The sequence below is a fragment of the Bos indicus x Bos taurus genome, chromosome 3 (genome assembly GCF_003369695.1).
Source record: "Bos indicus x Bos taurus breed Angus x Brahman F1 hybrid chromosome 3, Bos_hybrid_MaternalHap_v2.0, whole genome shotgun sequence".
Lineage (NCBI taxonomy): Eukaryota > Metazoa > Chordata > Mammalia > Artiodactyla > Bovidae > Bos > Bos indicus x Bos taurus.
This window is the reverse complement of record NC_040078.1, coordinates 26,972,331-26,983,041: the sequence shown is the minus strand read 5'-3', so window position 1 is coordinate 26,983,041 and position 10,711 is coordinate 26,972,331.

The window sequence follows — 10,711 nt, the reverse complement described above, 5'->3', positions numbered from 1 at the left end:
CTTAATACTAGCCTCTCCCCCCATCTGCTGTTTGTTCATGCACTGCCCAGCAGTGTGACCCACTGACTCCCTCCAGAGTTGCCTGAATCCAGACAAGTCAAAGAAGAGAGAGCATCTCAGGGTGACATGATGGCAGGTTGGGAAGGGCCCTGAGTGGAGACATTTATCTGGCAAGAATGTTTCTAAACCCAGAACTGTCCAGGGCTGCCAGGAGTCAGTAAACTTTTGTGATCTACCTCTGAGTTGGGAGATGATTCATGACAATATCGATATTAATCATTTGAATGATAATAAGTGATTAGGGAGAATGGGTAAGGCCAGTAAAATGGGTAAGGCCAGATGTGCCTCCATGCATCAAGGGAGGAGGGGAGAGGGCCTCCAGACCCCAGGGCTGGAAGAAAAGGACCTCAATCCTTCCCTCCGGGGAAACCCTGCCATTCCTCATTCATCTCAGCCAGTATGTCCACACTCCCAGACAAAGGCAGTAAGCTGGACGGCAGCTGCCAGGAACTTATTAGCTTATTTATAGCACAGGCTACTCTCACCCTCACCCCTGTGAAAACTGCGTGAAGAGAACAACTCAGCGGGAAGGGCCGCACGGCCATCTGCGATTCTGTTTCCACAACAAATGCCTCGCAGCTGCAAGTCATCTGCTGGGCTCCTGTCTGCTCTGCTTGGGCACTTGAGCTGATGGCATTCAGCTGGGGCAGGGCCAGTGGAATCCCAACCCTCTGTCACCTCATCCCTTCCCAGGAACAGCCTGACACCCAGACGGTCCTGGAGGTCACCCTCTGTGCTCCAGAGAGAATAAAGAACAGTGCTGAGACTTCCCTGGAGGTCCAATGGTTAAGACCCCGCACCTCCACGGCAAGGGGCAGGGATTCAATCCCTAGTTGGGGATCTAAGATCCCACATGCCCCATGGCTTGGCCAAAATCAAACAAACAAGAAAACAAAACAAAAAACAGTTCGGGGACTAGTTTGCAGCCCCTGGTTGGGGAGGGGGCAGGAAGTGGTGGGGGGGCACAGACAGCCCTGAGACATCCTTGGCAGGTACCTCCACCTCTGCCCCAGTCTGCAGCAAATTGAGATTTTTTTTTTTAAAGGCTTGGCGAGCCCAGGGTCATAGAATAAAGTGGCAAATTCCCATTAAGCACAGAAGCAGGTGGGTGAGATCCATCAGAAATGGGGCAAGTACACTCCAAAATGTGCCTCCTGCTTGGAAAACTCCAAAGACTGGTTTTATGTCCACATTTTGTCACTGATTCAACTATTGAATCAGGCCCATGCTATTTTTAAATTGTGAGGGCCATGCTTCGTTGTAAAAACAAAACAAAACAAACTGTTAGGAGCAGTCCAGACCCTTGTTCAAATCTGGCCATCTTAATTCAGCCAGCCAGGGGTCTCTCCCAGGCATGTGCAATCAGTCTGGAGCTGTGAAAAAAAGGTGGCAAATGGACCCTACCTTCCACTGGTCCTACTCTTTCTCCTGACTCCAGCCCATAATGAATGGGGTGTTTCCCTATCACCCAAGAGGAATTGATTAATTACGATTTTCAGTGCTCACCAAAAAGAAACCACCATCGCTATATCTGGAACATGGCTGACAACTGACTTGAGGATTCAAGTAGTTACTGTCAGGATGTTAAAAGCCTAGATACATGCTCAGTCACTTCAGTCATGTCTGACTCTTTGCAGTCATATGGACAGTAGCCTGTCAGGCTCTTCTGTCCATGGGATTCTCTAGGTAAGAATACTAGAGTGGGTTGCCATGCCCTCTTTCAGGGGATCTTTCCAACCCAGGGATTGCAGGTGGATTCTTTACCACTAAGCCACCAGGGAAATCTGGAAAGGCTAGGTAGTAATATCTCTTTCTTCCCAGGCTGGGCTCCATGGATGGCAGTGTGCTGTGTGGGAACTGACGGACTGGCCTCAGGAGACCCACGGCTTTCAACTCTTTGCTGAGAGCTCGGCTGAACCATCCACTAACCACACCAGCCAAGAAGGGCACCCTCTCTTAACTCTCAGCCCCCTTGGTGTCTGTTCTCATCTCCTGGTTCTCAGATTCTTGATTTTATACCCAGGATCCTTTATCTGTTCCTGGTCCCTTTAATTTGGCTAATTGCCTGATCCTGGTCTTTTGGACTTAAAATTTCTCAGTTCAGCCCATAGCAGTCCTCACTCTGGCCCCCAGCAATGAAGGACAGCATCCCATCCTGATAGCTAAACTCCCCTGATGTCCCTCCCCAAAGAAAGCAGATGAGGGGTCCACTCTCATGAGACCTGTGTGCTGAGATGTTAGAACACTGGGTCTGAAACTGAATCCCCATAAAGCTGAATTCCCTTGCTGAATTTATGATTAACCTATCCCAAACTTTATTCTCTTTCTTGTCCTGCTCCCAGTTTCCCTCAAGATTAAGGAGTATCAAAGAAAAAGAGGAGATTGAAACCAAGCAGGACCCTACAGGGCCTTCCTGGGTATAAAAGCCCCTCAATCTTCCCCATTTCTTGTTTGTAGAAAAGGACTTTAGTCTCCTAGACCTTCCCTGAGTTCCAAAGAGTAGATTCAAGCAGTTACTAATTAGGAAAGTGAGGGAATGTAGAAACACAGGGGAAACAATCAAGAAAATAGTTCAGCAATGAAACAGAGTTCTAGTTCATTCTCAAGGGATATACCTAAGAATCTGACACAGGTCTTTGAGTTGCTCATCAGGAGCTAAGACCTCCACTACATCCAGATAGAGGATGCTGACTGCATGCTGACCACCAGCACGGAGATATCAGCCTCCTTGGAAGCAGAAGGTTAGTGGTTAAGATTCCTGAACTACCACTCTGTTATCTTCAGTTCAGTTCAGTTCAATTCAGTCACTCAGTCGTGTCTGACTCTTTGCAACCCCATGAATCGCAGCACACCAGGCCTCCCTGTCCATCACCAACTCCCGGAGTTCATTCAGCCTCAGGTCCATCGAGTCAGTGATGCCATCCAGCCATCTCATCCTCTGTCGTCCCCAATCCCTCCCAGCATCAGAGTCTTTCCCAATGAATCAACCCTTCGCATGAGGTGGCCAAAGTACTGGAGTTTCAGCTTCAGCATCATTCCTTCCAAAGAAATCCCATGGCTGATCTGCTTCAGAATGGACTGGTTGGATCTCCTTGCAGTCCAAGGGACTCTCAAGAGTCTTCTCCAACACCACAGTTCAAAAGCATCAATTCTTCGGCGCTCAGCTTTCTTCACAGTCCAACTCTTGAACCCATACATGACCACTAGAAAAACCATAGGCTTGACTACACAGACCTTTGTTGGCAAAGTAATGTCTCTGCTTTTGAATATGCTGTCTAGGTTGGTCATAACTTTTCTTTCAAGGAGTAAGTGTCTTTTAATTTCATGGCTGCAGTCACCATCTCAGTGATTTTGGAGCCCCCCAAAATAAAGTCTGACACTGTTTCTACTGTTTCCCCATCTATTTGCCATGAAGTGATGGGACCAGATGCCATGATCTTCGTTTTCTGAATGTTGAGCTTTAAGCCTTTTTTACTCTCCTCTTTCACTTTCATCAAGAGGCTTTTTAGTTCCTCTTCACTTTCTGCCATAAGAGTGGTGTCATCTGTTATCTTACTACCAACCAATCAGAAGAAAGTCACGCCCCCCTGCAACTCTCACGGCAAATGTTGCCTTTAAAAGCCCTTCCCTGAAAGCCATCAGCAAGTTTAGGTCTTTTGAGCATGAACTGCCTGTTCTTGCTTGGCAACTGCAGTATAAAAAATTGTACTTCGCTTTGCCACAACCTGGCATCAGTAAATTGGTTTTGCTGCACACTATGAAGCGAATCCAAGTTTGGTTCAGTAACAGGTCCCTACCCGACAGGGTGGAGTGGGGGCATCAGAGCCTGCAGAAGCCATTTCTTGAGGGATGGGCTTCCTGATCCATCCTCAGAGCAGAGTCCTGGAGCTGCAGATCCAAGAGGCTCTCAGATCAGAGCTAATCTGGATTCTCAGCTCTGCAGCAAAATGGTCATGATGTCAGTGACGTCACCCCTCTGTGCTGCTCCCTGCCTCTGTGTCACACTTGTGGAAAGGGAATGTGCCTGCCATTCCAGTAGACAACAAATGCTGCCCCTCCATCCAGCCATCGGCCACTGCAGCTACCTCCCCTTATAGTATAGCATGAGGGGAATTCAGGATGGGGAGAAACAGGAAATATTCTGTGCTCTGGATACTGGCCCTAGAGAGTTAAGATGTACAACTAAGGAATAATTTCAGTGAATTCAGTCTCTGGCATCTTCCCACTCAAAGTGCTAAAATCATTACCTTGAGATGTCATTTTCTGTGATTAGCAATAATTTTTTCATGTTAGACCACATGGTTTTGTTTTCAGCAAAAACTCCTGTATATCCTGGCTCCTTCCTGACCCCTTCAGAGCAGTGCCTCAGAGCCATCTCAGAGGCTGCCCCCTGGGCTATAGTCCTGAGGAAGGTTCCCAATAAAACTTCAGTTGCGCCTTTTAGGTTGTGTGTTTTTCTTTGGTTGACGTACTCCTTCCCTCCAGGCTCTTCTCAGAGAAACGAGGCTTCCATTTACCTCCTAAAGAATATGTGTTCCAGACACTTAGCGCTTCCTGTGTGCCACCCTTATTTTATAGATGAGGACGCTGAGTCACAGAGAGATAAAGTAACTTTTCCAAGGTCATCCAACTGGTGGTTGCAGACTCAGGATTCAAACCCAGAAAGATTAGCCCTATCCACTATGCAGAGTCAAATGGAGATTTCCTGGCATATAATACATGCTTGGCAAAAGGTAGTAGGATTAATATATTACCTCAGCATAGCCTCAGCTGTTCTTTTTTTACTATGTAACATTGGACTATGACAGAGAGGTCACTTGGTAAAGGGCCAGTTGTAGTCAAGAAGTCAGTGATTCTGAGTGCCTGACCTTTGGCATTCATATTTTATAAGAGCCAGTTTGTGCTAAAAGCCATACCAGATAATAATTTCTAACTTTGCTGAGGCACAAATCTGAATCATAGATACTATTTGGAAGTGAGTTCATGGGCACTGGTCTCAAGCACTTCATATTCCCTTCCCGACACAGCCAAAGGGCCAGCCCGACCCTCCTCCCCAGCCTCCCACATCCCCAAGGCAGTTCAGGAACCTGCTTCCGGATTGTCAAATTCAAGTTTGATTGTTCTATAATGGGCATCTGATTTCCTGAATTCCCTGCCCTGCATTACCCTCTGTTCTCCTATCTTCAGTGTTTCTCTGGGTATTTTCAATATGGAAGGGGATTCACCAGAACAGCTTCTAATTAGGCCTGATACTTTACTTGCTGAAGAGGCAATATTCATGGCATTAAGAAGGAACAGTAAGAGCAAAGGCATCACAGAAAATGAGAACAACCAGCCAGGTATTATACATACAAATGGTCCCTCTGCCATTCTAACCAAGCTGAAAACAAATATTCTGAGATCATTGACTAGCAGCCAATTAAGTTAAATATCTAATTAAAAGAGAATTGGAACTGCTTTAAAATTGAACATATTAAATATTTGCCAATCCACACCTGGTGGAATTGGGGGTTCTGAGTAGCAGCAGCAAATAAAATAGCTAGAGGTCTTAGCAGAAAGAAATGCAGAAAGCCTCATTTCTAAGGAAAATGCACAGATGGCCATTTTAAACCCACCTTGGCGAATGCTTGATGCCTTGGAGGACGAGAACATGCCGGCCGTGTAGATTGCAGGGGCGGTACCATTGTTCAGAAGCAGGCTGGCACCGACCAGTGTTTCCTATCGTGTGGATGTTACTAACAGAGGAGAGCGTGGAATTTCAGTAGGGTGGCCAGAGGGCAACAGATTCTCTTCCAGTGTAAGTATGTCTCAGATATTGCATGGGACATATCTATACTAAAATTGGATTTGTCGTTTATCTGAAATTCGAATTTAACTGGGCATCCTGTGTTTTTCGCTCAATTTGGCCACTGTAAATCTATGTTGTGCAAGTAACCCCCACGACCCAGAAGAGTAGCTGAGAGACAAATGAATATCCTGGAGTGGCTCAAGTGCCGCGAGGGTGTCATCTGAGTATCTGGGCCCTTGCATCTTCATCTAGACAATTGAGAGATGCACACTTACTGTGCAGAATTGTTGTTAGGTATCATCGGTGGCATTATAAGGCACCTAACTGTCACATTTTATGTATTTAGTCAACAGTGGCTGTTATGACATGTAGACAGTCTGTAGCCAGGAAGCAGCACACAGCACAGTACTGCACAAAACAAGTTAGTTCTTATCTCCAAAGGAAAGAGAGTTGTTAGGTAAGACTAAGCATCATTTACGCGTACCTACTATATAGGAAGTACTTTGCAACATTATCTCATTTCAGCCTCATAACAACCCTACATAATAGGTATGATGGTCCCCTTTTCATGGTTATGAAAACTGAAGCACAGAGAATTTAATTTAAATTTTATTTTTGGTCGCACTGGGTCTTCGTTGGTGCACGCAGGCTTCCTCTAGTTGCGGTGAGCTGGGCTACTCTTCATCGCAGTGTGCAGGCTTTCCATTGCAGTGGCTTCTCTTGTTACAGAAAATGGGCTCTGGGGTGCTGGCTTCAGTAGCTGCAGTACCTGGGCTCAGTGGTTGTGGCTCGAGGCCTCCAGAGTACGGCTCAGTAGTTATGGTCCATGGGCTTAATTGCCCCTCAGCATGTGGAATATTCCTGGACCAGGGATCGAACCCATGTCCCCTGCATTGGCAGATGGATTCTTTTCCACTGGGCTGCCAGGGAAGTCCAAATTTGACTTAATTTAATTTAAAATTAATGTTACAGGTAATGTTACATAAGAGACAGAGCTGAGGTCCAAACCTGCTTAACTCCACATCCTGCACTCTTTTCTTTGTATCATTCTGTCCCACACCCCCCGATTCCAGGCAGGCACAATCCTGCTAGAATAACACATGGATCTGTTTGCCACAGAAGTGGCACTTTCTTAACCTCTTCCCCTGAAGAGTTTTCACCTCTGATTATTGGAGGATTTCCTTTTCCTGTGGGAACCCAGCTACAGTCTCATGTGAAGTCAGTGAAAAATAGTTTTGGAAATTTTGAAACTCACTTTACTGTCAGCCTCACTGTTGTGCCTCCTTTGCACAATGACAGATAATTGGAAACTGTTAAAATCAGAAAATACATAATCTTTTTATGTGGCTGGAGGGAAATTAAAGAACTATGAACTCTTTACATGCTTCTCTCATGGCTCATTCTGTCCTCATACACACTCCTCCATGTTTTTGAATGAAACCAGGAAGGCTTGTTGCTCCTTTCTGCTTAGGAGCTTGACTAGTGAGAACAGAAAATAAAACGATGGGCAGGAAGGCTGCTGAGCTGGAAAAAAGAGACGTTTTGCAGAGTGGCATTCAGAAGTTAGTATCTCTTTGAGCAACACGAGGGATCCTAGCTGGGGATCTCACTTAGGAAGGAAGAATCTCTCCCTTTGAGGGCAACCACAATGTGGGAAGAACAGGACTCAGTGTTATTTCTTGCAGGACTGAAGGTATCAGAGAGACTTGGGGGAAGATATAGGAGCAAGTGTCACACGCCAGAATGGGAAGTCAGACACAAAGCCGACACAGTGTATGGAGAAATGTCCATCAGTCATATTTAAACTACTTCTCCCTCCGCTGACCTGGTTAGTTACCTACAATGTCAAGATGTGGACCCAGACTCAGTGACAGCCACGACTTTTTCCAGTATGTGCCTTCCTCATCAGACTTCATCTTCAACATTTTATTGTTTTATTGATCAGAACACCCCAGTATTTTGGGATTACATCCTAATTCTACTTAGTTCCATATTGTAATTTGACTCAGGCAAAGAACAACCTTTTCAACTCGCCCCTTACAATAGTAAGTTCCTTGAAAGGCACTTTGACGGGCTCACTTGGCTCTTTACTGAAGCTTACCCTTTCCCTCTTGTCTTCTCTCTCCCTCTGCAATCTCTTTCTCTTTCACGCTCCTTCTACTTTGTCAGCAAAACTTGTCTTTACTGCAGCAACCCCAGTAGACGATACATTCCCTTTCTAAGCTATGTCCCCACGTCAGAGCTGGTTCCATGCCTGTCTCCCCACTGGACTCCCTCTTTCATATCATTCATCCTTGGCTCACTAATAAATCACCCAACATTTTGCAACCCATCTCTAGGCCCTCTCCTTGGGCACAGATGGAGGCCCAGCCCCTCTTCTGCACTCCTGGATCTGAGATCTGGTGGCGCTTCAATACTGAGTTTATGTTTGAATGTCAGTGCAGAGCTGTTTACACATCTGCAGACCCAAGGGGACTCATTTACCTGGAGCTCTGACCTAAGCAGAGCTAGTTACAAGCCCCAGGGGCCCCTCAAGGGCTTCCTAGGCCATCTCGACAAGGGTGCAATTAGGGAGCTGTGGAGAATCATGGTTGCCCAAGTCAGGCTGCAGCTTCCAACCACAAGCTTTCTGACTTGCTACCAAGCTTCTCCCCTTGTTTACGTCAGCAGGTTCTCAAGTTGGAGATTTCCCAGTGGGGCTAAAGCCTTTGATGCAGAACTATATTTGTCATGTGTTTACATGCAAGGCAGGTTCTGAGGCGCCCTCTCAGCCCACGTCTCTGAGCTCCCACTCAGGGCCAGATGTGTGGAGACAGGTCGGCTCCATAATGTCTGTGGCTTATCAGACACTTTCTTTAACCCAGTGATTCTGTAGCTCCGGGGCTGCCTAAGAGTGCATGAAGAAAGCGGAGCTCTCTTTATATCTGTTTACAGGGATTCTGAAGCCATAGCAATTTGGAACACGACTTGTTCTTTTGCAGAGGTGGGAGTAAGAAACTGTGGTTCTTCGCATTTTTCTGTTGGTGTAGTGGATCTGTTTCATGCTCCCAGAGTGTGGCTGGTGTGAAAGGGAGAAGTATCCAGTAAAGAACACTGATTTGGTTTCCTTGGGTTGAGTGGTGGGGAGTAATGTTCATGAACATTAAATAGGAGATATTAAATTTTCTTCATAAACAAGTGATGGTGGTGGTAGTGATTCTGGTGCTGGTGTTGACGGTGGAGTTAGAAGAGGAAGATGAGGAAAGAGAGGGATGGTCAAGGGAAGGACACATTTCTGTCATTATTGCTTCTGTTTCTGAGATCTTGGCTTGAACTATAGTCCAAATGGCATTCTCTTCCACTAGCTGCCCTATTAACTCTGAGTTTTGCTGTTGTTTAGTCGCTAAGTTGTGTCCGATTCTTTTTCGACCTTAGGGACTGCAGCCCGCCAGGATCCTCTGTCCATGGGATTTCCCAGGCAAGAATACTGGAGTGGGTTGCCATTTCCTTCTCCAGGGAGTCTTCCCGACCCAGGGATCGAACCCACCTCTGCTACATTGGTAGGCAGATTCTTTCCCACTGAGCGACCAGGGAAGCCCAACTCTGATTTTACCAGTATTCAAAATCAAGTTGTATGGACAATGACTGGATCTGAAATGAGACAAATACAGTAATTTCTCACAAAGCTTCCCAATATCAAGGTTGCTTGAAGAGAGTCTGTAGATGTCATTCTTCTTTAGCTCATCTTGTCACTTTTAGATACAGAAAGAAATACTAGGGAGGATTATAGTGTTTTGTACCCAAAAACTGCTGGAGGAGAAACGACATGGACTTTGGAGTCATATAGATGAGAGTTCAAATTCCAGGCTTTGATTTCCTAATCACACTCTTTAAGCCTGACTTACCTTATCCATGAAATGAGAATAATAACACATGCCTGACCAAGTTATGCAGATTAAGTGAGATAGGACCTGGCATAAAATCAGTTTCTTTGACGCTCATACCATTTCCAGCAGGGGGTATAAGACAAGATGAAGATGCTCGCTCGAGGCAGTTTTATTCTAACTTTCTGCTTCTCCTCCTTCTAGTCTCAGCCAGAACCAGTAGGCACTTCCTGTCCCAAACATTTTTGACAAGTCATATTTTCATTTATTAAGAATCATCTTGATTCCTGTGACTTAGGAATAACAAAGCTTCAGACATCAAAACAACCATTTAAAAAGAAGAGAGAGAGCATGCAAACGTTCACTTGGTTGTTTTTTCAAATGCTGCCCAACTGTTTTTTTCCACTGAATGGACTGATACTGTGGTTGACTTAACCATGTGAAATGATTCTATAACAGTTTTTTTTTACAATATCAGATGTTTTCCTTGATGTCTGGCCCAAGTGCTTCTGTCTATGTCATTCTGTTACTTCTACTTATGCCATCTAGTACCTGAATAAAATATTTAGATTCCACCACTTGAATTTGTTCCTTTAAAATATTTATAAACCACAGTCATGACTTTGTCTAGTCCAATGCTATACATATTTAAGTTTCCTTTATAAACAAGTTCTAGTTTCCCTACATCACTTGTTTTCTCTTTTGAAATCTTTCCAAAGTTGCTTTTGCCTTAAGATGAGGAGATGCCTCTTAGTGGATTGTTATCAAACAGACTGTACAAAATAGCTGTTCTGGAACCTGGGGTATATCTGAAAGGTAGATTTCCTGACCTCACTGCCAGTGATTCTGATATGTGGTTCTGGGATGTAGGATCCTGGAAAGTGCATTTTAACAAACCCACATCTACCCTTACACCGTCTCCAGGTAATTCTGATGTGGGTTCCCTGTAGACAACCCCCTCTTGGAAGCAGTGTCACATTGTAGTTGAAACAGTAACATG